The sequence below is a fragment of the Paroedura picta genome, chromosome 9, assembly GCF_049243985.1.
Source record: "Paroedura picta isolate Pp20150507F chromosome 9, Ppicta_v3.0, whole genome shotgun sequence".
Lineage (NCBI taxonomy): Eukaryota > Metazoa > Chordata > Lepidosauria > Squamata > Gekkonidae > Paroedura > Paroedura picta.
The window spans coordinates 80216185-80240386 of NC_135377.1; the positions used below are offsets into that span (position 1 = coordinate 80216185).

At 46.6% G+C, this 24202-nt stretch overlaps 1 protein-coding gene and 1 long non-coding RNA gene across 5 annotated transcripts in view; one reads left to right on the top strand and one right to left on the bottom strand.

Annotated features, from left to right (window-relative positions):
• Positions 1-24202, bottom strand: part of CDH12 (cadherin 12) — an 873293-nt gene that overhangs the window by 669234 nt on the left and 179857 nt on the right. The window lies entirely within an intron of this gene.
• On the top strand, positions 1298-3718 carry LOC143844296 (uncharacterized). The gene is made up of 3 exons (XR_013233935.1): positions 1298-1393; positions 2675-2801; positions 3637-3718. It is a non-coding gene; the product is annotated as an uncharacterized LOC143844296 (long non-coding RNA).

The window sequence follows — 24202 nt, forward strand, 5'->3', positions numbered from 1 at the left end:
ACTTCACGGGAAATACAGATGGCCTTCGTTTTCTTCCCAATTAGCACAGGCCATCGTTGATGGCCATTATGTTCTCAAGAACGGGCTCCTGCACCCACCCATTTAGGCGCGTTCCCTCCAGGCCCAAATCACTTTTCAATTAGACTCCAAGACGACGGCATGTTTTATTTAACAGTAATTGTTTCTCACTAAATAGAATTTTCATTGTTCGATATAAGTAATATGTCTGTTCATTAGGCCAATGAAGCTTGATGGCTTTTTGGAAAGTAGCTTGTGGAAAGTCTTGCATTATTCATCGTTCAAGAGAAACTAGATGCGGCTTACGAAAGGAAATTGGTTCCAGAATGGACAAGGAGGGGGACAATCGCAGCAAAATGACACTTGGGTCACAGGACAGATTGGGATCAATTTCATCCATGTCGTGCTGCCAATCTCCTGCTAGTGGCTGAGGACTGGGTAAGCCTCTACAGCTTGGCCCTAGCGGCCAGTGCATGGCGCAGGGGGCACTTTGGGCATGAACGGCCGCTTCGGTGGCTGAAGCGCACAAGCCTAGAGCAGAGGTCCTTCCCTGGTATTCGCCCCGAGATGGAGGTGGAACACTGTGCCTGGAGCAGTGATGCTGTGTATTTGTGAGGGGGCCACAAGGGGAGGGCTTCTAGTCCTGCTGGTGGACCTCCAGATGGCACCTGGGTTTTGGCTACTGGGCGACACAGGGTGGCAGGCTAGATGGGCGGTTGGCCTGATCCAGCATGGCTTCTCGGATGCTCTTTTGATCTCCTGGGATTGCAACAGAGATCAGTTCCACTGAAGAGAATGGCCACTTTTGAAGGAGGACTCTACGACATTACTAGTATCAAACCCCCTTTTAAAAACAGTCTCTAGAAAGGGGTGGTGGGCAAGAGAGCTTCTGCAGGGGGGTGGGGCTGGTGAGTCCGGCCACCTGGGATGGCATGGAGCCACGGAGCATGGCTGGCTGGCTGGCTTCTGCTCCCCAGTGGGCAGGCGGCCTTGGAGCGTGGTGGCCCAGCCAGCACTGCACTTGCGACATCACAGAGTGTGGCCAGCCAGCCTCCTCCCCACCTTCCCAGCATTCCTTTCTGCTGGCTCTACCTCCTCCCTGTCAAGTGCCTGGAAGCAGCATAAAGGAGGAGGGGGAGAAGGAAGATCCACAATTGGCCCTCAGTGGAAAAGTGCCATCTCCCTATTGGGTGTATGTCCCCTACTGAGGGCCAATCAGGGCAGCTTTTACCCAGTGCATTGTCCACACACAAACTAGGGATTAGGGTGACAGATATCCTATTGAGCCCCCCTATGGGAGTGATCGCAGCGGCATTAGCGAATTCCAAAAGCGCCTTCTGTCTCCCTCCCCTCTAGATTGGCTTCCTCAGGTTAGGTTGGTGGGATTTGTGTTTTACTGCCTCATCTTATTCTGTGATTAGAATCTACTGAATTGTTATTTTATTCTTTGTATAGGGTTTTTACTGGGAGTTTTAAATGTCGTAACTCACCTCGAGCCTTCAGGGGAGGCGAGTAATAAATAATAATAATAATAATAATAATAATAATAATAATAATAATAATAATAATAATAATAATAATAATAATGTTAGAAACAATTACTGTTAAATAAAAAATATTTCAATAGGGTATAATGCCATACCCCAAACTCTGCCATCCACAGGCTACAGCCCTCACATTCCCAGGCATTTCCCTCCTCTATATCTATGCCTGAAATACTGCAACTTTTGAACTATCAACATGTGGCAGACCATTTTCATGCACAATGCATATGAAGAAGAAGAGTTGGTTTTTAGACCCCACTTTTCACTACCTGAAGGAGTCTCAAAGAAGCTAACAATTGCCCCCCCCTCCTCTCCCCGCAACAGACAACCTGTGAAGTAGGTAGGGCTGAGAGAGCTCTGAGAGAACTGCTCTAAGAGAACAGATCTAATTGAACTGTGACTAGCTCACGGTCACCAAGCTGGCTGTATGTGGAAGAGCAGGGGATCATACCTGGCTGTCCAGATTAGAGGCCACTACTGCTCTGAACCCCGACACCAAGCTACATTATCTAAATGCATTATTGAAATCATGCTGAGTTGCTGATGCTGTAAACTCCATTGCAGAAGTATACATATTACTGGGAGAAACCAATAAAATCAGAGTCCAGTAGCAACTTTAAGACCAAAAAGGAACATATTACTGGGAGAAACCAGTTAAAGCTTACAGAAAAGGGTACATCAATTCAGACATACTGCTAAGATTCACATAGACCATTTACGCACTGGAGGTTTCATTCCAGGCTGCAGGCTGGAGTTTTTGTCGTGGCAGGTTGCCCCACCTCTTCCTGCACCCAAATGGGGGAGCATTTGGCCCGGTGTGCCTCATCTGTCCCCGATTTGTGCTCCTGCACGGGAGCTGGGGCAGTGACGTTCCCAGTGCATAAATGGTCACAGAGTGGAAATTGCCACAATGAAATGGCAGGGATGAGAATGTTGACAATCTCCCCAATCTCTGTAAGTGCTCCCCATTTACGATGGTATCTTTCTTGTCCCATTGCCTCCCCTAGTTCCCTACAAGGTTATACGGCGCACAGTTCAGAACTCCATTCAAGACAGGTTCCTGCTGTCACTTCTATTGTGGCTAAATGTGGTTGTTTCCTCTTTTATTGCAGATAATTACGGACCATCTCCGAGCTTCTAAAAGGCCATTAACTGAATTCTCCGGTTATCAGTGGCTGCCAATGCAAGCCACGGAAATGAAGACTCGCCCTGGATAAAATGCGCCTTCAGGTTTCAAAGGTTTTGTACAAATAAATTAGCTCCCCCACCAGGACTGCTTTTGGGTGTTTTTCCCCCAATGGGAAAGTCTGGCCTTCTGCCCTTGAAGCCGTCTCTTTCCAGCTGGTTCTGCCTTAATTAACACTGCCTTGAAGAAACCACATATTTGAGGGATATTTTATTGCGGGAGGGTTTTCTTCTTCTTTTTTTCCAAGAGTAATTTGTTTCAACCAAAATGGGGACTTCAAAAATAAATGGGTAGTCAAACTGCGGCCCTCCAGATGTCCATGGACTACAATTCCCAGGAGCCCCTGCCAGCATTCGCTGGCAGGGGCTCCTGGGAATTGTAGTCCATGGACATCTGGAGGGCCGCAGTTTGACTACCCCTGTCATAGAGAGTAAGGTGGTAGTATATTAGGAAATTTCAGGTGGGGGAAAAAAAAGGCTTTAGTCTTTACTACCAGCAGGGGGGGGGGGCAAACTGTGGCTCTCCAGATGCCCATGGACTACAATTCCCATGAGCCCTCCCACAGAAGCCGTGCCACTTCACCGGTGGCCAGTAGAGTTGCCAGCTTCCTCCTGGTCACCAGAGGGGGAGGCAGGGTAGTTCCCAGCTCTCAGTTGGGAAACTTGTAGAGGGGGGGGGGCTGGGGAGGATTTTTGGGTGGCATTTGGGGTATAAATCCCATAAGGTCCACCCTACCAAAGATCCTTTTCTCCAGGGGAACTTATCTCTGTGGTCCCGAGATGAGCTGGGATTCCGAAGGAAACCCAGGCCCTACCTGGAGGTTGGCATCCCTAGCAGCTACTTAAAGCTTTCACTATATAACTCCATGATCTCTTCTTCTGCCTCCAGCTCAATGTCCACCTCCTGAAAGCCATGGCAGCATTTTCTCTTCTCCTCCTCAATTGATCATGGGACAGCAACACTAACAGCACAATCACTTAATGAGAGTTATTCCAAGCGGAACCCCTTGAAATCAACGGGTTAAAACTGCACTTACTCTTCCTTGGCACAAAGTCCTAGAATTTTCCCCCCACTCCTAATTGTTCTACTATTAAATGTTAATAATGATTAATATCAATCCTTTCTTACCTTAAATTTGTGAGGGGGGAGTAATCTGACTTGATGAGATAGAGGCAGTGTTATAAAAGTTTTATTTGGGTATTTATATTTATTGCCAGCCCTTCTTGAACCAGTCATCTCAGGGTAGCTGACAGCAAGCTGGTGCCAGTGTTGGACAGGCCAGCCACCTGGTGGGACCCAGGCATCTCCCCAGAATTACAGCTAATCTCCAGCCTAGAGAGATCAGTTCCCTTGGAGTAAACGGATGAGTTGGGCACTGTGTCCCAGTGAGTTCCCTGTCCAAATGCCTCACCCTCAGATCTCCAGCTGCTTCTTGATCTGGATCTGGCAACCCGGCCTCCCCGCATCCTCTGCCAGTGGCCGGGGGGCGGCGGTGAAGGGCTGGCAAATCTAGACTGTATTAACATGCCTTAATGTAATACAAGTATTTGACCACAGCTTCATTTAGGTTTTAAAAAGAAAAGTAGACTTCTTCATGCTATATAAACCAGGGGTAGTCAACCTGTGGTCCTCCAGATGCTGGTGGACTACAATTCCCATGAGCCCCTGCCAGCAAACGGGCTCATGGGAATTGTAGTCCATGGACATCTGGAGGACCACAGGTTGACTACCCCTGATATAAACTGTTCATACATCCATTATAAACCATACTCTAGTTTGCGAACCAATAGCCACAGAATGTGTCTTGTCCTGAGGATTCTTCCACCTTCCATCCAGCAGAGTTATGGTTGCTAGAACCCCGCCACACACACACACACACACACACACACACACAGTTCCCCCCACCTCTCCACTGCTGAGCCACCGGCCAGTGGGGGGAACTTGCTCCTCCTGAGAAAGGAGGAAGCAGCCAGTGCTTCGCTGCCATGCCTACATGACTTTTACCTGGAAAGGGATGTTGGGGACTTTGGGACCACACTCTGGTTTGGGGGCAAAAACTCTATGGTAGAAGTGAATCCTGCCATAGAGGTTTTGCCTCCAGTCCAATGTGCCTGTGAGGAAGAGTGCCTGCACTCAAAAGCTCACACCCTGAGTAAGTCTTAAAGGTGCTCCTGGACTCTGATTCTATTGTGCCACTCTGGACCAACCCATTTGAATATGTCCCTTCCTGGTCCTGTTGGAAGTCACTTGGGAATGACTCTGATGTGTCGGGTGAAATGTCCTGATCATGCTAAGCCTCCCTCCCCTCATTCCCCGCCAGCTGCCAGGAGGGAACTGGAGACCCTAAGGAGAGGTCAAGTGTGTTGTTGTCACGATCACAATTCGCTGACCTGCCAGTCGATGGCACCCCAAGTCAATATTTCCAGCAACAGATCTATAAGCGAATAGATCCAAGAGTTCCAACAGTCTGCCCAATGGTCAGGCCAGTCCTGCTCCCAGCTCAGAAAACATTTAAATCTTCTGGCTGATGGTTCAGACCCTTTGTTTTTATACCAAGATTTAGGGATGCCAGCCTCCCGGTGGGACAGGAAAGGAAGAGGCAGAGCGGCTGGGCATTATAACCAACAATAATATTCAAAACATCAATTAGTATATTAAATGTACACAGAAAGGCCATTCAATAACAATATCCAAGTATGCCTGAAGCTACATACAATCATAAGCAACATGTGTTGAAAACGAAGGAGTGGGAAACTACAACTTGTGTCCTGGGTGTAAACTGCACGGAGCTTTTATTCCAACCCCAGATTGATTCAGTCCCTGCCCTCTACACAGAATGTGATTTCCGTTTGGATTTTGGACGATTTAAATTTTCCTTCTGCAGCAAGGGGGATTGATCCAGAGTGATCCTGCCTTTACTGTGCGGTATCTTACAGTGCTTTTAACCCTCAATATTTAAAGGCTGTTTTGAATCTGGCCTCTCCTCCGTGGTAGAGGACCCGTGATTGGCCACAGGTGGTCATGTGACAAACTTGCCTTAAAGGAGAAGTTCCTAATTTCTCTCAACTCCTGTCGGTCCTGGATTTTTTCTCCCTTCTCTGCCTTCTTAGATCCTCTCCGCCCCCCCCCCCAAAGAAAAGAAAGAGGCTCCCTGCTTGGCCCCTCTCCCCACCCCATTCAAGAAAAGAAAGAAAGAGGCTTGGCTCCCTCCCCTTCTGAGCCTCCCTAACCACGTGCAGAAGACTTTCCTGTTTCAACGGGGGGGGGGGGTGGGAGAGGAAGACCCGAGTTCAAAGCGATCTGAATTCAACAGGATTGACAATGGAATAAAGAAAGTAAGTGCAGACTCTGCCCTGGAATCCTCAATAAATGGAACACAATTAGATGAATGAATACATAACAAACTCGTAACGGATACAGTCATGGATGCTGAGAAGAAGTAAAGAGCCAAAGAGACCCCCCAGAGTGGCAGCTCATCTCCAGCCTAGAGAGATCAGCTCCCCTGGGGGAAAGGGCTCCTTGGGAGGGTGGGCACTGTGGCCTTGTGCCCACCGAGATCTCCCCAGGTGCCACCTCCAAAACTCCAGGAAGGACCCGGCAGTCAGAATGTCTTTCTGATTCCAAGCTGCTTATACCTCCCTATGGGCAGCAGAATATCCCCAGAAAGACCGGCCCAAGGAGAAGCCGTTGCCTGTGCCGCCCGACAGCTCTGTTGGCGCTAATCCCTTCCTATCCCAGGCTGCTTCGCTCGAAATCAGACCTGCCGGTATCCACAGAAGGAGAAACGGCCGAGAGACGGAAAGGCGCTCTCTGGGTAGCTCCCTCCCCCTCCTGCCCTGATTGCACAAACACCAAGTGCTGCCTCTGTCCCTTTCCCAGCAAGCCAATAAACGGGAATATATTGCCCCGTGCGGGACAGTAAGCGGCTCTAATTGTGGCTCTTCTCGCATGGCCATCTGATGATTAAGAAGCCTTTTCTCATTAAGGGGGCTCCCGGCGGCGGCTCTCCTCCCTTGCCTTTGGTTTGCTCATTAAAGAACAAGCATGTTCCCCCCTCCTCCCAATTGCAACTGCTTAGGAACGCTTTGGGCACTCTGAGAAAAACACCAAAGCGGGTTCCTCACTGAGCAAGCAGTTATTGTTCTGGACTAGAGGTTCCGGTCAAGCAAACGGGAGGGATTGCTGGGAATGTGCAGTGGGTAGAGTGTAGGTAGGGGTGGGGCCTGGCCCCACTGGGTTGCAGGGCCCTTCCCGGAAGACTTGAAATGATGAGGCCATCCTTAGCTCACAGGGTGAGAAAGAGCCCTGACGGTGATGCTTTGGGAATTTTCCCCAGCCTCTACAACGAAGTCCACTGGCAGTCTTCAAGCAAAGGTTGGATCCACACTTTTCTTGGATGCTTTAGGATGCTTTGGGCTGATCCTGCGTAGAGCAGGGGGTTGGACTAGATGGCCTGTGTGGCCCCTTCCAACTCTATGGTTCTGTGATACTATGATTCATAGAGATGGGGGGTTTCCTAGAAAGTCTCATGGCAGTGACATTATAGCCAGCAAACCTAAGAACAAGGTGCAAAGGAGAGCCATTTATTTAATCTTTTAGATTCCAACATATTTTGCAAAGAGCTTCGACAGGGGATCTAACTAAACAAAGTTAAAACAGACATAACTACATCCAGGCATGTTATTACCAATATTGTATAGTTTAGAATAAAACCACACGAACGGTCCCCAAAACTTTACAGTAAAGGCCATAGGGGTTGGGGAATGTCCTAGAGCAGCGGACCGCAACCTTTTCCAGGTTCCGGCCTGTTGCCAAGGAGCGCGTGTGCAGACCTCCCAGTGAGGGCGCAAACGCGCACTCGCAGCAGTTTCACGCATGCTTGTTTGCGCTCCCAGTGGGGGCGCAAATGCGCAGGCACGGTGGCTCTGCACATGCGCGCATGCTCACATGCACGAAAATGCCTAGCGTGTGCATTTGTGCCAACGGCATGCCAGCTGCCGCACTTCCCTCTCCCCCTCCCCCCGCAAGCTAATTGGCCATTTCGGCGGCCAATTTGCTCGTGGCCTGGCGAACTTCTCGCTGCGGGGGGGCGGGGAGAGGGAGCCCTGGCCCGCTGCCAACGCTCTTGCGGCTCGGCACCAGGCCACGGACCAGGGGTTGGGGACCAGTGTCCTAGAGTATCAGACGGAAGTGACATCACAGCCAGGATCCCACCCACTAGGAATTTCCCCCAAGTTCTACAGAAAAGACCACCGAGGTCAGGGGAGTTCCTGCAATGACCGTCAGAAGTAGCATCAGCAAACGCCCTCCGCCCAGATGCAGCGGCACTTTCAGATGATGCTTTAGAAATTCCCCCACTCTCCAAGGCAGCCTTCAACCTTTTAACCACTGAAAAACCCCAGAAACATTCCGCAGGTTTCAAGAAACCCCAGAAGTGGTACAGTCACAGGAATATGGTTGGGAAGCAGAGCTGTGTATACACCTACCTGGAGCCCCTCCCTTTCCCACCACCTCCAGGTTCATCATTGGGTAGGTGAGTCAATATGACCATATACGGCCATATCACTCGATAAATATTTAACTTTTAAATTAATTAATTAATTAACTCTCACTCATTCTCACTCGAACAGTTCTGCAGGGCCTGCAAAAGGGAGCTCCTCCACCAGACATTTGGTTGAGGTCGATCCAAACCACCACTCCCCACTGCCCCCCCCCCCCCAAGCCTCCCTCCGACAATCATTACAGATCCACCCAAACCACTGGGCCACAGGACAAGTTAATCAAAGTTCCAAGTATTCTACTGGTTTACAATGGTTATTATTATCATTATCTTGTTGTTACTATTACTGCTGTTACCACATTACTATGAACTGAGTTAATTGCATTGTTCCCATTTCATGTAAACTGCCCTGTTTGGGGAGGACGGTATATAAATAAAATAAATAAATTCCGGAAACCCTTCTAGGGTCATCAAGAAACCCCAGGGTTTTACAAAACCCTGGTTGAGAAAGCCTGCCAGATGGCAAAGACCATAGAAATTGGGGGTATTACTACTGGGGCATGGAGAAGGGAATATGAGTCCCCCCTTCAAACTCTACCTTCCCACAAAAAAATCTTATGCCAAAACCTTCTGGCATTTGCCAGAGCAGGTTCTACCAATCCTAGTTCTGAGTACCAAAAAGACATACACAAAGATGCCAAATGAGAAAGAATAATAGTAAGACTGATGTTTTAGATTTTGAAAGTTGTAGAGTTATTTCCTAGGATCAGTAGGGATCATTCTTAGGTGAGGGAGATAATGCCTACAGGACTATGTTTTGAGGCTATGAATACCAAATCCAACAAAGATCCAGCTCAAGACACAAATTCCTCAATGCAAGGTGAGCACAGTGATGGCTTGCCCGACCCTGCTCATTGGAAAGGACAATCCCTGAAACTCTTCCACTTGATGAGCTGTATGGGCAAGACTGTAACAAATGGAAGAGGTCTTCTACCACCAGGATTAAGTGAAGGGAAAACAAACCTCACTTGCCTTGATTTTTTTAAAAAAATTGGTTAGTGGCATGGTTCATGCCCATCACCAGCAAGGAGTAATTTTAATGTTTCTACCTGGACATTCCAAAATCTTCCACTGGATCCAGCCCACTGCAAAAGAACCAAGTGTCAGTTATGGCCACTGATCAACATCAACAACACCATGGTCGTGTAAAGGGCCAAGTCTAAGCCGAGAGAAATACTGATTTTAAAGGAAAGTTGTATGACAAAATTTCTGTTTCATAAAAGATAACTGAAACCATTCCCCATAAAATTCCCTCCTATAGTCATTAGTATTAATAACCTATACAGCGGATCAGATTCTAACTACTTTGCAAGGACTGGCAATCTTGCCATGGTATAAAAGAAACTACTTAAGAACTAGGAAATCAGTCTTCGGTGAAGAGATCAGTTCTGAGTGTCAATGTGGTATAGAGGAATCATCTGGAAAACATAGCTTTAAATAAATCCATTACGTTGCCTGATAGTAAACAGATTTTTCTCACTTCCTTGCTTAAAGTTAATAAAAACCTAAGTATGTATGTTTCAATCAACGCAGAGTCCCCAGAGCAGCCCTCTTCAACGTTTTGACTGTGGAGGCATATCTGAAAACATTTTCAGGCCTTGAGGCACACAGGAAGTGACGTCAGCTGGCCATGCCTCCCTGCACTCCCTCTGGAAGTGACATAACGCTGGAAGTTACATCATTAAGACATGACTGATCTCAATACAGTTGCCAGCTTCCAGGTGGGATCTGGAGATGTCAAATAACTACAGACTGATCCACAACCAAGGTCCTGCATAACAGAGAAAGAAAGCCATCTAGACGGGAGATTCACACACAGGAGAGACCTGCAAATATATTGTCCCTCCATGGAAGGTCATGTGGAGTGGAAGAGGGGATAAAGCTAGATGGGATGGCCCAAAGGGCAGCTCTTAAGTTAAGACAAAGAGGGGCATCCAATTCAAGGAGATCACACCTAGACACACTTAGAGAGATGTAACATCCCCAACTGTCCAGGAATGCCACCCCTGGACATGTTATTTTCCCAGCCTACCGGCAGGGATCTCAAACCCATATAAATGACTCTCCTGTTACCATTTTAGCCTCACAAGGCTAGCGAGCCTGAGACCCCCAGAGAGCTTCATGGCTGAGCAGAGACTCCAATCCTGGAGTCCAACTCGGTAGCCATTAATCCCCTAGTAAAGTGGTAGTCAAACTGCGGCCCTCCAGATGTCCATGGACTACAATTCCCATGAGCCCCTGCCAGCAAATGCTGGCAGGGGCTCATGGGAACTGTAGTCCATGGACATCTGGAGGGCCACAGTTTAGTAGCTCAGTCTAGTTCTTGAGGAAGAGCAGATGCTTGACTCTGGAACCGCCTCTGATTAAAAAGTGCGACATGATTAAATGATTTAAAGAGCTAGTTAATTGAGGGCTGAGTTTACACAGACAGCAGAGATCAGACTAACTTTTTAAAATGAGATATCAGGGGGGGGCTCATACATTTCATGCAGTGCAGACAGTCAAGGCAAGGACCTGTAATTCTGAGCCAATCAGTTCATTATCCCTTTTGATTTGCACCCAACATGCCAATTAAGTGTGCACACAGCAAAAGGACACAAGAAAGATCTAAAGAATTTCAATGGGCCACATTGCTTGTGGAGACCCTGGGCGCTCATCCGTCTGTGTTACGCTGAGGCTGTTGGACACGGGGCTTCCAGCAGCCGGCAAAGGAGGCAAATCTGCAGCAGAGTCACGTTCTTGTTATGTGGCATCCCATGGCCTGTACACTTTATGACAGCTACTGTGAAGGGAAACATGCGGTTTCATTTCATGCTGATGCACTGAAAATTCACCGTCTCCAACGGCATTTGGCATTTCTCAGTTTATGCCTGAGATTTGGCAGGAGCAATAAAGTATAGATGAATCTCCACCTCAGCCATTTAAAGGGGCTTTTATTCACCTCCCTTCCCTGGCAGAATATGCTGGTTGGTCGTTTGTGTGTTTCAGAAAAATCACTTACCTGCATCTTTTCTGCATTTGGCCCATTGTTACAGGGGGTAAAGGCAGGGAAATTTTACAGGGCATGCCGGACGACCTCCCACCCAGCTTTCTGAGACCGTAGTTCAACTATAGCGCACACACCCCATTTGTTTATGAGCTGTAGATGGTAACCTATTAAACACATTATCTAGTGGCATTTGATAAAACCAGGGAGGAGGTTAATTGTGTAACAGATTTCACCAGCTGGGAAGAAGTCTGTGAAACAAATGGGCAAGTTTTTATATGTGGATAAGATCACTCAGTTAGTAGAAATGACCAAGAGTCCAGTAGCATCTTAAAGACTCTCCAAAGCTCCTACCCAGCCACAAATTAATCTTGAAGGTGCTAGGATATTCCTGTTTTTTTCTATGGCTACAGACAGACTAATATGGTGCCTTATACCCCCAAATCCCCCCAAACAGGCAGGGCTTTAGGAAAAAGGCTCATGTATTTAGAAGAGACTCATGTTGTTTATTTAGTATCACGACATCAGGGGAAGCCCTGCAGTGCTTAAGACGGAGGTCATAGAATTTCAAATAACATAATTATCGAGGCAAATCCCAGCCCCATCCAACAATACATTATTCGAGTTCCCCAGAACAGTGCTTATCTTCAAAGGAAAGTGCAGATTGCAACTAACACTTTCTAGGCGTGAAAGGACAGCCTAAACATCCTTAGCCCTGAGCCTGTCTGGCTGAGTATGGAAACAGCTTTCCACTTCTGCCTAGTGGTTGGCTGACAGGGAGGCCACAGAAAAGCCCCTTCTCACTTAAAATACTGCTCTGGCCAGCCTTGCTGCTGGAGGGCAGATGCAGCCAAACCATATATGTAACTTCTCTGCAACTCTCTGAACATTTGAGAGCTACAAGGCAGATGAAACTAGACGCTGTTGCAGAGGTTCTTTTGCCTCCTGGTTCAGCTGTACAACAACCCTGTGCACTAGGCCTCAAGTGTTTCATCACCACAGCAACCTGCGTGGGAGGCCTGAAATGTTTCTTCCGCACAAGAACCCTGTCCACCCTCCAAAGCAGTCCTTTCTGCTTGGGGAGATTATCTCTGCAGATAAGCTGTAAATTCAGGAGCTCTCCAGGCCCCACCTGGAGGTTGGCTACCCCTGGGCTGGAAATATTCTTGGAGGTTTGAAGGTCATAAAATGGTACGATGCCTCAGTCAACCCTCCAAAGTAGCCATATTTGCCTGCAGAGCTGATAATTATGATCTATAGATGAGCAATGAGAGAAGAAACAGTGGTAGAGGCTTGCAGGCTGAAGTTGGGGGGAAGTGGTATGGGTTTGTCCTGCCTGGGCTTTGGTCAGCCCTTACCGGTAACTGTTTGTATTTTGGGACGCAGACAGACCAGCATGGTTCCTGCAAGTCTGGAAAGTGCAGGAAGGTCTAAATGAAGAATATTTACAGCCTGAAACTGTAAATGGTGAACAAGTAAATGGTTGGAGAGACATGGGAACTGAAGTTATTTTTCTCAAGCTTGGCCTGGAAAATAAAAGTCAATATTTGCCAGGAAGGTCCTATGAAATCAAAGGCATAAGTGGCCTAGAATTTCAAGTGGAGTTAGCTTTACAGGAAAGTTGACAGTGAGATTGTGGGGAACTAGGTTTTCCAGCCATGGTTAACCATAGTGTTCTCAGGGGAACAGAAGATTGTTAAAATTGTTAAACAGATTACAGATCATTGGGAGAAAGAGTGAACATGAAACACCCAGTATCCTAATGCCGTGGCCTAGATTTGTAGTGCAGCTGTCTTTGGAGTGCTTAGGACAGTTCTGAGTGTATTATGCAGGATGGAAAACCCTGAAAATGACTGCCAAAAATGACGTTTTATTTTTTAATTCTTAATGTGGCACCGTTTACGCAGCACAAAACCCATTGTATTATTTTTGTTTTTGCATTGCAAACGCTGCCCACAGTTCCAGCAGCATTTTTTTAGTGAGGCTTCTGAAACTAGTTTTACGGCGACCTTTCTTGTGTGATGGCACTGAGGATAGTCTTTTTTTGATGCATAAAATACATGTTTTTGGTCTCCTCCCCTTTTCTACTTGCAGTCTTCCGTCTAGCAATGGGAACTCAAGATCCTGCCATTGATACTCAACCTTTGTCAGCGATAACGTGAACAAGTCATTTGTCCTTGAAACTGTATTGCTACGTAAATTAGTAGAAATTACCCTGTGGTATACATGACATTTCCTCTCCACAGCCTTCTGCGAACACTCCTGAGAAGACAAAGCTCTACCTCCAAACAGTGACCATGGGGTGGGGGGCTTGCTTGAAAGTTTATCAGGCTGGCAAAGCAAAGGTGTCTGAAATGCCAGTTCTGGGTTGCAGGAGAATGAGGTAGCAGAGCTGCTTTAGGCTATGGGCAGAGGCTCCTGTTTTGGGTTCACTAGTGATTAAAAAAACTTTCATGGGGGAAGGGGTGGTATAGTGGGGGCTTTACATCTGCATAGGAACCTAAGGCCTGCTATGGTTCATTCTGCCCACTCTCTATGGAACAGTATACCTCAGAGGGGGAAAGGTGATAGTTTTCACATTCAGAAGCCTGTGTATCCCATGGAAAAGTCTCCATATCCATGAAGTACAATGCCCAAAAAGCCCTGCCAGGTGACTTTGCAGCACAATGGAGGCAGTTCCCCCTCCCAGTTACGGTCAGAACAGTTTAGAATGCATAATCACTAAAAAAAAAGACAAAAGAAAACAGCGTAGCATCAGAGCACATGCATAAATGGGAAAATATTTAAAACTTTTTTCAAAGGACACTTTAAAAGGGTCAGTGAATTGACTGCAGAGGAAAGCAGTGTGTGCATAATAGGCCCTGGTTTTCCTGTCTCAAGACAAGGGGGTGCAGAGATGGAACAGACATAGAAAAAGGCAACCCCAATAATCAAGGGGTTGGAGGTCATTCCCGAAGAGTAAAAACTATGGAACATCTTTTATGTAGAAGGGAAAAAAACATGGAGGAAGGTAACAAGAGGTTTATTCCCTCTTCCAATTAGAGAATCTGGATGAAGCAGTTTCAAAAGGCTGCCCGGATACACCATTTAGCAACACAGTTCTCCAAGATTTATCTGCTAGGGGACAATTAATAAGCACTCAATCTGATAATACAAAAGAGCAAGGAGGTGAATTTAGTTCTATGAACTATCCCCAGTACACCAGATTGAAAACCTGCAGAGATTTTATTTTCTTTATTGAGAAAATAAATTGTTCTCTTTATTATGTAAGACAGAACAAGAAACACAGACATGAAAAAGATAACCCTACAGTTACTGTAAATATAACTACTAAAATATTCAGTTTCTATTACAGGACATGCTTTTGGCTAAGCCCCCCCCCCCCCCCCCGGCAAAAAAACCCCTAGAAATTACCTGATTAGTATCATGTGGTTTTAATTCAGCTTGATGTTTGTTGCTATTTTTCAGCTATCCAAGACTGAAAAATCCTGCAGATATTTGGGATTTTTGGGGACTGCTGGATAGCTGTATTTAAAGTGCATTTAAATGTGTCATGGGTCTACCTGTAGGCTCTGAAATGAGGCAGAGGGAGATGAAGAGTACTGGAAGGAGGCAGGCCAGCTGATAACGGCAGAACAAGGAGGAACAGCCAGGAACTAGTGAAGAGGTTCAGTGAGACTCTTGAATAAAGGAATCAGCAACAGAGGTGAGAACAAAGCAGCAGGAGGAGGAGTGTCAGACTGGCTGCCCATGGCGGCAGGAGAAATAGAGGAGATGATTCCTCACATGATGAGGACTGAGGAACAAGGACTCCTTGAGTCAAGCCATTGTAGGATCAATGCTTACTGCTCAGGCATGCCTGTCTGAAATCAGGGGTGTAATGACTGTACTTATGCTTCCCTCTGCCTTATGCTTCCCTCTGCCTCATGGCAACTCAGTTACGTTCTGCTTTTCCTTGAATTGGGAAGGCTGGGGTAGGCATCCTACAAGGCCACAAAGACATAACTTGGGATGGCTCTCAGTCCCTTTAAATTCCTTAGGCGTGAACTCTGAGCTTGGAGCATTTAAAGGGACTGTGAGGCCTTTAAATGGCTTCAAAGCTTATTCCTGTAACCGTGGGTAACCAAAGGGAAAGCATTCCTTTTAAAATTTAAATGCTCGCCCCCCCACCAGAAACAATGCAAGATGGCGGCATGTTCTTTGGTATAAATTCTTTCAAACCTGAGAGTTTTGCTCGTTCGTTTGATGAGAGGTTCCAGCAGCTTTGCTGCAGATCTGGTACTTCTGTTTTTGTTTTGTTTTTTAAAAGACAAGCTCCCAGAGCTCCAGAAGTCCCAGAATTATTCTCCATTTTAGCTTATGGGGATTATTGCCTAAAATGGTCCCCATTGGTTACAATGGAACCTAAACATTTTGGCATTCCTGAATATTTATTTATTTATTTGATTTATATCAATATTTATTTGATTTATATCCAGCAAATCAGCTTAGAGTGGTGTACATTATGCTGAACAATATTGACAGGTAAAATGGATTTGGATTCATGAATACTCAGAGTGGAAAACTACTCTGTGTGTGTATGTGGTGGGGGGGGGATGTTGCATACCCCTGGTTCCTAGCATAGCTTAAACATATTAAGTAATGTTAAAAAACAAACCATGTTTGACTCCCTACTTTTAGAGATCATAAAAATATTCAAGTTATATACTAAGAAATTTTGCCTAGTTCTCTTCTGAAAATTCTACCCAGAGAAATCTGATTTGCTTCTCACAGTACTACATATTTACAGGGGAAAAAACCTGTCCTATCATAATCATATGAGTATTATCTAGATAAGTGATTATCTCAGTTAGTTATGAACCAATCAACCCAAATGCAAATAAGCCAATCAGCATGTACAAATTACTTACATTTGATATAGCAAGACAAAAAAAACTATCTCAGCTTTCAACCTCTCCTAAAAAGCTAGTAATTTATTTTTTCTGTGACTGCTTCAGTTGAATGTTCCAAGATGAAAGTAACTTGAAGCAACCATAATGCAGCTGCCCACTCAACGGAGCCCATGAGAGCAGATGTGCAATATTTAGATGGCCTCCTCCATCAACCAGCCGCCACGGTCACATCCGGCATGAACCAAACTGATCACAAAGCTCTGGTTAAACCGAAGCCACTCTTATGAAAACTTTTACAGTTTGCTGGTGCACAAATTGAAGCAAACCAAGTTCACTTACAGTTGAAAAGTGCTTGAACTCAAGTACAAACTCGACAAGAAAAAGTCAGTAATGTAACAACTACCAGGACAGAGAGACTAAAAGATCACCTAGTTGAGAGGTATATAATTATCCACTGAATACTCTTCTTATGACAAGAGTTCAGGGTCAGCCAATAAAAACTCTTGGTAGTGGATTCAAAATTGATAAAAACAAAGTTCTTCCTCACATAGCAGATCTATTAATAGATGAAATCCAGTATGTGCTGATGGCCACCTCCTTAGATGGCCTTAGAAGGGAGGAGACTCTGAACCGTGTCAGACAAGGGATTGCCAGGTTTTATGCCGATGGCACCCAGCTCTATCTCATCATGGACTCCTCCCCAGAGCCATCTGCCAGATGTTTGGAAGCTGTGGCTGGATGACTTGAGCAGACTTGTCTGAAATTCTACCCCTCCAAGACAGAGGTCCTGTGGCTGGGGAGTAGGAGAGCAGAATAGGAAGTGTGCTTACCCCTCCTGGCCAGGATGCAACTTACCAGCACGCCCCAGGCCAGGAATTTGGGAGTGACCATAGATGCCTTGCTGACTATGGAGGCACAGGTCAAAAGAGTAGCACATGAGGCGTTTTTCCACCTGCACCCTATCTGTCCTCTGAACACCTGGACATACAACGGTCACCTCCAGTATAGACTTCTGCAACTCGCTCTACATGGGCCTGCCCTTGTCCTTGATCCAGAAGTTGCAGCTGGTACAAAATGCAGCTGCTAGGGGCCTCACAGAAACACCTTGGAGGGCCCATATCCAGTCTGTGCTGAAGCAGCTACAATGGATGCCAGTTGCGGTCCGGATCCGGTTCAAGGTTTTGGTTTTCCTTTAAGCCCCTTTGCGGTCTAGGACCCATATACTCTCACCCTATGCCCCTTGAAGGGCTCTGTGCTCTATGGGTACCAACTTGTTGGTCATTCCCAACCCCATTCTAGGCCAGGGCCTAGAATCATAGAATCATAAGAGTTGGAAGGGGCCATACAGGCCATCTAGTCCAACTCCCTGCTCAACGCAGGATCAGCCCAAAGCAGGCCTTTTTAGTCCCGGCCCCCACCTGGTGGAACAAGCTCCCAGAAGAGCTACATGCCCTGCGGGAGTTTTTGGAATTCCACAGGGCCTGTAAGATGGAGCTCTTCCGCCAGGTTTATGGTTGATGCTGTGGAGAGAAGATCAGTTAGGGCCTCTCCCCTTGCTAAGAAGCAGTTGCATCCATCGAACCTCTCTGGCATTTTGCTATGGTTCCCCTACTGGGTGTTGTGTTAGGGGGAAGGGTAGATGAGTTATACCACCATGTCTTATTATATTTTTATATCCTGTATTTAATGTTTTAATGGTGTTTTTATTGATATTTTAGTGTACTACTATTGTACTACTACTACTACTATTGTAACCCGCCATGAGCTGGTTCCCAGGAGTGGTAGGAAACAAAAATCCTAATAATAATGATAATGATATATTTCCTACTCTGCCCAGCAGCACCCTGGGAGTCCTTGGCCCAGCCACCCACTTCACATATCCTATTTAGTTGTGAAGATAAATGAAGGTGGAGATGATACTGTTTTCAGCCTCTTTGAGTCCCCACTCGGGATAAAAGTGGTGTCTAAACCTGTAAATAAATACAGTCATCTGAAAGAAGTTTGAACAATTCCCACTAAGCCCCGGAGCAACAAGCTGATCCCATAATGCAAGAGGGCTGCCAAGCAAAATGCCAGTGCACCAAACCTGTGCTGGCCACTCCAAGCCACAGGCCTAATTGGCTGGAACACAGAAATTGCTCAGGAGACATCCTTCCCCCCTCCAGACTTTCCTCCTCCATCATTTCTACAAAGAAGGGGCCTAGTGTTGCTATGGATGCCAGCCTCCAGGTGCCCCCTGGAGCTCTTCTCCCATGACAATCGATCTCCAAGTGACCAAGATCCATTCCCCTGGAGAAGACGGTTGCTTTGGAGAGCGAAGTCTATCCCATTTATCCTGCTGGGGTCCCTTCCCTCCACAAACTCTGCTGCTCCCAGCCTGCACTTTCAAAATCTCCAAGTATTTCTCAACCCTCCGATGGCAATTAAGTGTTGCCAACCACTCAGTGGTGGCTGAAAAATCTCCTGGGACTGCAACTAGTCTCCAGGGGGCAGTTGACTTGGAGAGAAGGGCCACTTTGGAAGATGGACTTCATGGCTACATTGCCCATTGAAATCCCTCCCCTCCCAAACCCCACTGTCCTCAGGTTCCACCTCCAAATCTTCCGGTCACGACTGGCGATCGCCAGCAGTTACAACAGGTCTCTAGCCAACAGGGTCCAGTTCCTCGGGAGAAAATGGCTGCTTTGAAGGGTGGACTCCCGGGCATTGCACCCTCCCCGAGCCCCACCCCCTAAATCTCCAGGAATTTTCCGACCCAGATCTACCAACTCCATCTCCAGGTATTTCCCCCCTGAACTGGCAATCCTTGTGGGATCGAAAGCATCTGAGACGGTTAGGAAAAGTCACCGCTTCAGTGGCCCTTCACGAACGGACTGCTACATTTGTTCTGAGGACACACCCATGGTGGCACATTCATGGTGAAAACCCATCCCCACATGCAAGTCACCATGCAGCGGTCACGCAGGGGTTAACTTGTAGGTGTGAGCAGACAAGAAAAACTGCCCGTGGGGACAGAACCCCGCCAAACGCGGCTCACATTAGCTCTCACTGACTGTGCCTTACCAGATGTTGCCCCCAACTCTTAAATGTAAATGGCAAGCCATAATGCAATGCATTAAAAAATAAGCAGGTGACATTTCCTATATGAACTCCCTCAGGCCGAGACCATTGTTTGAGAAGAATAAAACTTTCACTTGGGAATGCGGAGCTCATTTGTGTGTGAAAAGGGGGGGGGGGAGATCCCCTGAGAGAGTTTGGATGAAAGAACAAAACAGTTCAGACTTTTTCAGCATATAGATGTGAAATGGAAAAGGCAAACAAGCAAACAGTTATTAAAATGAAAGTTTTGCCGGTGGGAGTACTGGAAAACAAGGTGCCAAAGGACAGCTTAATTTCTTTAATTAGCAGCAAGCGTTTGGAAAGTTTGTACTTAAAAGTCAGGCTCGGTGAGAAAAAAGAAAACCGAAATGAAAAACGTTTGTGGTCCCTGGCGCTGGCTTCTGGCTCAGGGTTTTCTTGTGCTTCTCAAGGACCCCGAAATTCCAGTTGCGCTGAATTTGCACTTAGGAAGCCAGCTATTGCTCTCCATTAGTTCAAGGGGAGGAGAAACACACTAAGCCTTGAACCTGTTAATTTGTTTAATAAGGTGCCTTGGAAATGTCATGTTTACATTTAGCAAGAAAGAGGTGGCTAAACAGAGAAGGGTTTAAACACAATTTGTCGGCCATCTATGCTAAATGAATGCTTGTTTTTTAATGGTGGGAAAGAGCAGGGCTTTGGGCCTCTTTTGCAAAAATGTGTTGCCCCAGAAGACGTTTCTTTAGGAGGGGAGGGGTCACAGGGGGTGAAAGTGCTCTAGAGCAGGGGTAGTCAACCTGTGGTCCTCCAGATGTCCATGGACTACAATTCCCATGAGCCCCTGCCAGCGAATGCTGGCAGGGGCTCATGGGAATTGTAGTCCATGGACATCTGGAGGACCACAGGTTGACTACCCCTGCTCTAGAGTCCCCCCTACAAAGCAGCTGTTTTCTCCAAGACATCTGATCTCTGTCATCTGGGAAGCAGTTTTAATTCCAGATCCCCAGGCCCCACCAGCAGGCTGGCAACCCGAGGCTGGGACATTAACCCCTGAACTGCACACAAATGGTGCACAGCAGGCTTTCTCAGACAGGGTTTCATGAGACGCTGGGGCTTGGGAGGGTTTCCTGAGTGAGTGGGAGTTAATTAATTTTTAAAACATTTTAAAAATTTGTTAAACTTTCATCGGGTGATATGTGACCATATATGGCCAGGTTGACCCACCCGTTCCTCCCCAAATGGCCAATGATGGGCCTGGAGGGGGTGGGAAAGGGAGGGGCTCTGGATGGGCATATCTACAGCTGTGCTTCCCCATCATATTCAGCAGGATCACGCCACTTCTGGGGTTTCTCGAAGCCTAGAGAATGTTTCAGGGGTTTCTCAATGGAAAAAGAAAAGGAAGCAAGGAAGCAAGGCTGCTTTAGAGCATACCATACCTGTCAATCCCCCTTTATTGGGGGGGGGTCTCCTGAAATCTCCTCCCTTCTACACTTATCTGTTGACCTCCCAAAGCCCTTTAAAGACCTTTCATTCTAGCCAGACTAAACCTCACTCCTCAGCAGTTACGAGGGGAAGGTTCATGGTTGTTGTTAGGTTCCATCAAGTTTTCCGACTTAGGGTGATTTCTGAGCCAGCGCCCGCCATCCAACTTGGCCTGCAGGTCAATCCACATATGTCCAGCCATCTTGTTCTTTGTCTACTTCTGCTTCCTTCAATCTTACTAAGTATAATAATCCCCCCCCCCCAATCCACAATTTGCACACAGTATGGGACTGAAGTATGTTTACAGATCAGTGCCCCAAGAGAGCAGTTGAGTTTAATTGGGTCCAGAACAGATTGATTTGTTCTTCTTGCAGTCCACGGCATTTCCAGACATCGTTTCCGGACTCGTATTCCAAAGGCCCTTTGTTGTCTTGATCTTTGTTGTCTCCCACTTCCTGAGGGTCCAGCTCTCACATCCAGGCATTCCCAGATGAAAACACCCTGCTTTGACCATTCAGATCTTTGCGGCCAGTGAAATACCTTTGCCCTTCAAAACCTTTCCCAAGACTGTGAGAGCCTGTCTTCCTAGGATGAGCCTCCTCATACGTTCACCTTACTCTGAACGGATTACCTAATACGTTTCATACGCTTACCTTATTCAGAATCAACCTGGCTCTGTCCTTTAGGCCCGTAGCCTTCTGGAGTGACCTTTGTATGCTAAGCTCAGGAGATGTTATATAGGTGTTTGCAAACTCACTCTGGCATAGATTTCTACGCCTAATGACGTCTCTCCTTGCCGACAGGGATCCAATACGAACTCTCTCTCAAGTAACCAGCGACCTAGGGTCACCCACGGCAAGGGCCCTTCTAGGCCGGTGAGCAAGCAGGGGTGGTTTGCCCTTGGCTCCCTCTGCCGCCCTCCCAAATACCAACCCTGCCTGATTCTGCGATGCCAGCTTACCTTCCCTCCTTTTTCGGAAGAGCTCCAGCAGCTGCAATATTTTTACTCCTTTTCCAACTGGGAAAGAAGAGCATGGCAACAATTATCCACGGCTCAAGGGCCTGTATTGCAGAGCTTTCCCTGGATGAAAGGAAAGGAAGGGATTTCCTGTCCCTCCACAGGAAGGCTGCTGGGGGATCCCAGTTCTCAGAGCTCTCTCAGCCCCACCTGACTCTCAGGGGCCTCTTGTGGGACAGGAAAGGGAGGCCATGGTCAGCCAATGGAGAATCCTTAAGGAAGAGGAAATCAGGGTACAAAACCTGCTCTTTTCCTTCTGTCGCTGATGTATTATTTGACCATATTTACTTCTGGACCTGTCTATAATGCTTGGGGAGTAATCTCCAAGACTGTTTCCGCACAGGAGATATCGTTCAGATTTGCATTTTTAAACGGCTGACTTTTCCCATCTGTTTCTGCACTAAAATTTGCTTATTCAGGTGCAGTCCCACATTGCCCCGCAGCAAAGGGATCCCCAGAAAAAAACGGATTTCATCTTTTCAAGGGGGTCTAATTGAGGGCTGCAGAATGCAGAAAATGCACACAATCAGTTTTTCCCCCACACCATGTTGAGTTGTCTGGGAATGCCCAATTCTTTGTTGCCTCCTCCCTCTCCCCTTCCTTCCTCCCCCTCCCTCCCTCCCTCCCTCCCTCCCAAAAAGTTTACATTAATAAAAAGGTATGATCCATTACAGCACTGTAAGGTGTAGAACGGCAGCCCTGCAGTCTTGCACAGCTCTGTTTCTGGCTTCACTTTTTAAAATTATGTTTAGGACACTTTGGGAGGAAGGGAGGAGGTGATCAAAGGTGCAGAACGGATGGATTAAGGAGCACCATGAAAACAAAGGTGCAAGCAGGCACCATTTTGCAAAAAAATAAAATTTGAAAAGGGGAAGGGAGCAAAGCATGATGGGAAGCCGCCTCCATTGGACTCAGTGGAGAAAGCATGTTGAGAATTTGAGAGGAGGAAAGCTCAAATGTGGAAAGACTAGAGTCGATGTGCAGCACCCAAAGGTTATCTAAATTGAGGCTAAAACAAGGTATGTTTCCTAATATGGAAACTGTATGTAAAAGCTCTCTCTCTCTCTCTCTCTCTCTCTCTCTCTCTCTGTCTCTCAATTAATTGTTCATGTCAACCCTGTAGAAAGAGCCGAAGGTGGTGCATGCAGGCTTCATTTTAATCTGTTTTCCACCCTGTGAAGCAGGTGAAGATGCTTGCGGTGACCTAGGGAGCGTCACAGGGATTCAGAAATTGGGATCTAGGTCACCTCGCTTCAGTCCAGCCCTATCCAGGGCTACACAAAGCATCCGACCATGGCTGGCTGTGTTTAAAGTAATGTTTGCAAACTTTACCCCAGTTCTGGAGTTCTGCAGAACCAGCGGAAATATTAATCTAATGAACAATATTTGTGTGATTGAGTCTAAACTCTAAAGCACTGTACATTTTGATAAGTTTCATCTCCCTGCCTTCCCCAAATAAGGGACTCCTGTGACCACATATCTCTAATTGCAGGGTCACTGTTCTTTCATTTTACAGCATGCCACAATTAGGTATTATTTCATTTTAGAGCTGGATATTTTGTGACCCTTTATATGTTTTTACCATTATTTATTTATTTATTTATTTATTTATTTATTTATTTATTTAGATTTATATACCGCCCTCCCCGAAGGCTCAGGGCGGTTTACATTAAAACTAGTCAACAATACATGAAACAGTCTCCGTTAAAACATACAGTAATTAATAACAGTGGTTGTAACCATATAACAGAATAATGTAACAGTATAACAATATAATAAAATAATATAACGATGGAACGGTGCAATACCACAACAGGTCCAGAGCGCTCTGGTGGAGTTCTGGGAGGAAGGGGGGGAGGTAATCATCATTAATCATCAAGGGGGGGATAATCATCATTATAATTGGGGTTTCAGGTACTGCAATGGCTGAGTAGAAGCAATGTAAGAACAAAGTAAACAAAATTACTCAATTTATTGTTCAGTGCACTTAAAATACGCATTTAAACACACAGGCCTCTAGACCAGAGGTAGTCAACCTGTGGTCCTCCATATGTTCATGGACTACAATTCCCATGAGCCCCTGCCAGCATTTACAAATTGCTCCCTTCTTGTCACTGATTGGCTTACTGAGGCTTTCCTGGTTCTTTAAAGAATAGTTAGACTCTTCCTCTCTCCCAGCTACGACAGACAGGAAGGTTTCTGTCTCTTCTCTTTCCTCTAAAGCAGGGGTAGTCAAACTGCGGCCCTCCAGATGTCCATGGACTACAATTCCCAGAAGACCCTGCCAGTGAATGCTGGCAGGGGCTTCTGGGAATTGTGGTCCATGGACATCTGGAGGACCGCAGTTTGACTACCCCTGCTCTAAAGTGTTATTTCCTCAACTTTTTTACCATTGAAAAATCCCTGAAACATTCTTCAGGCTTCCAGAAACGCCAAAA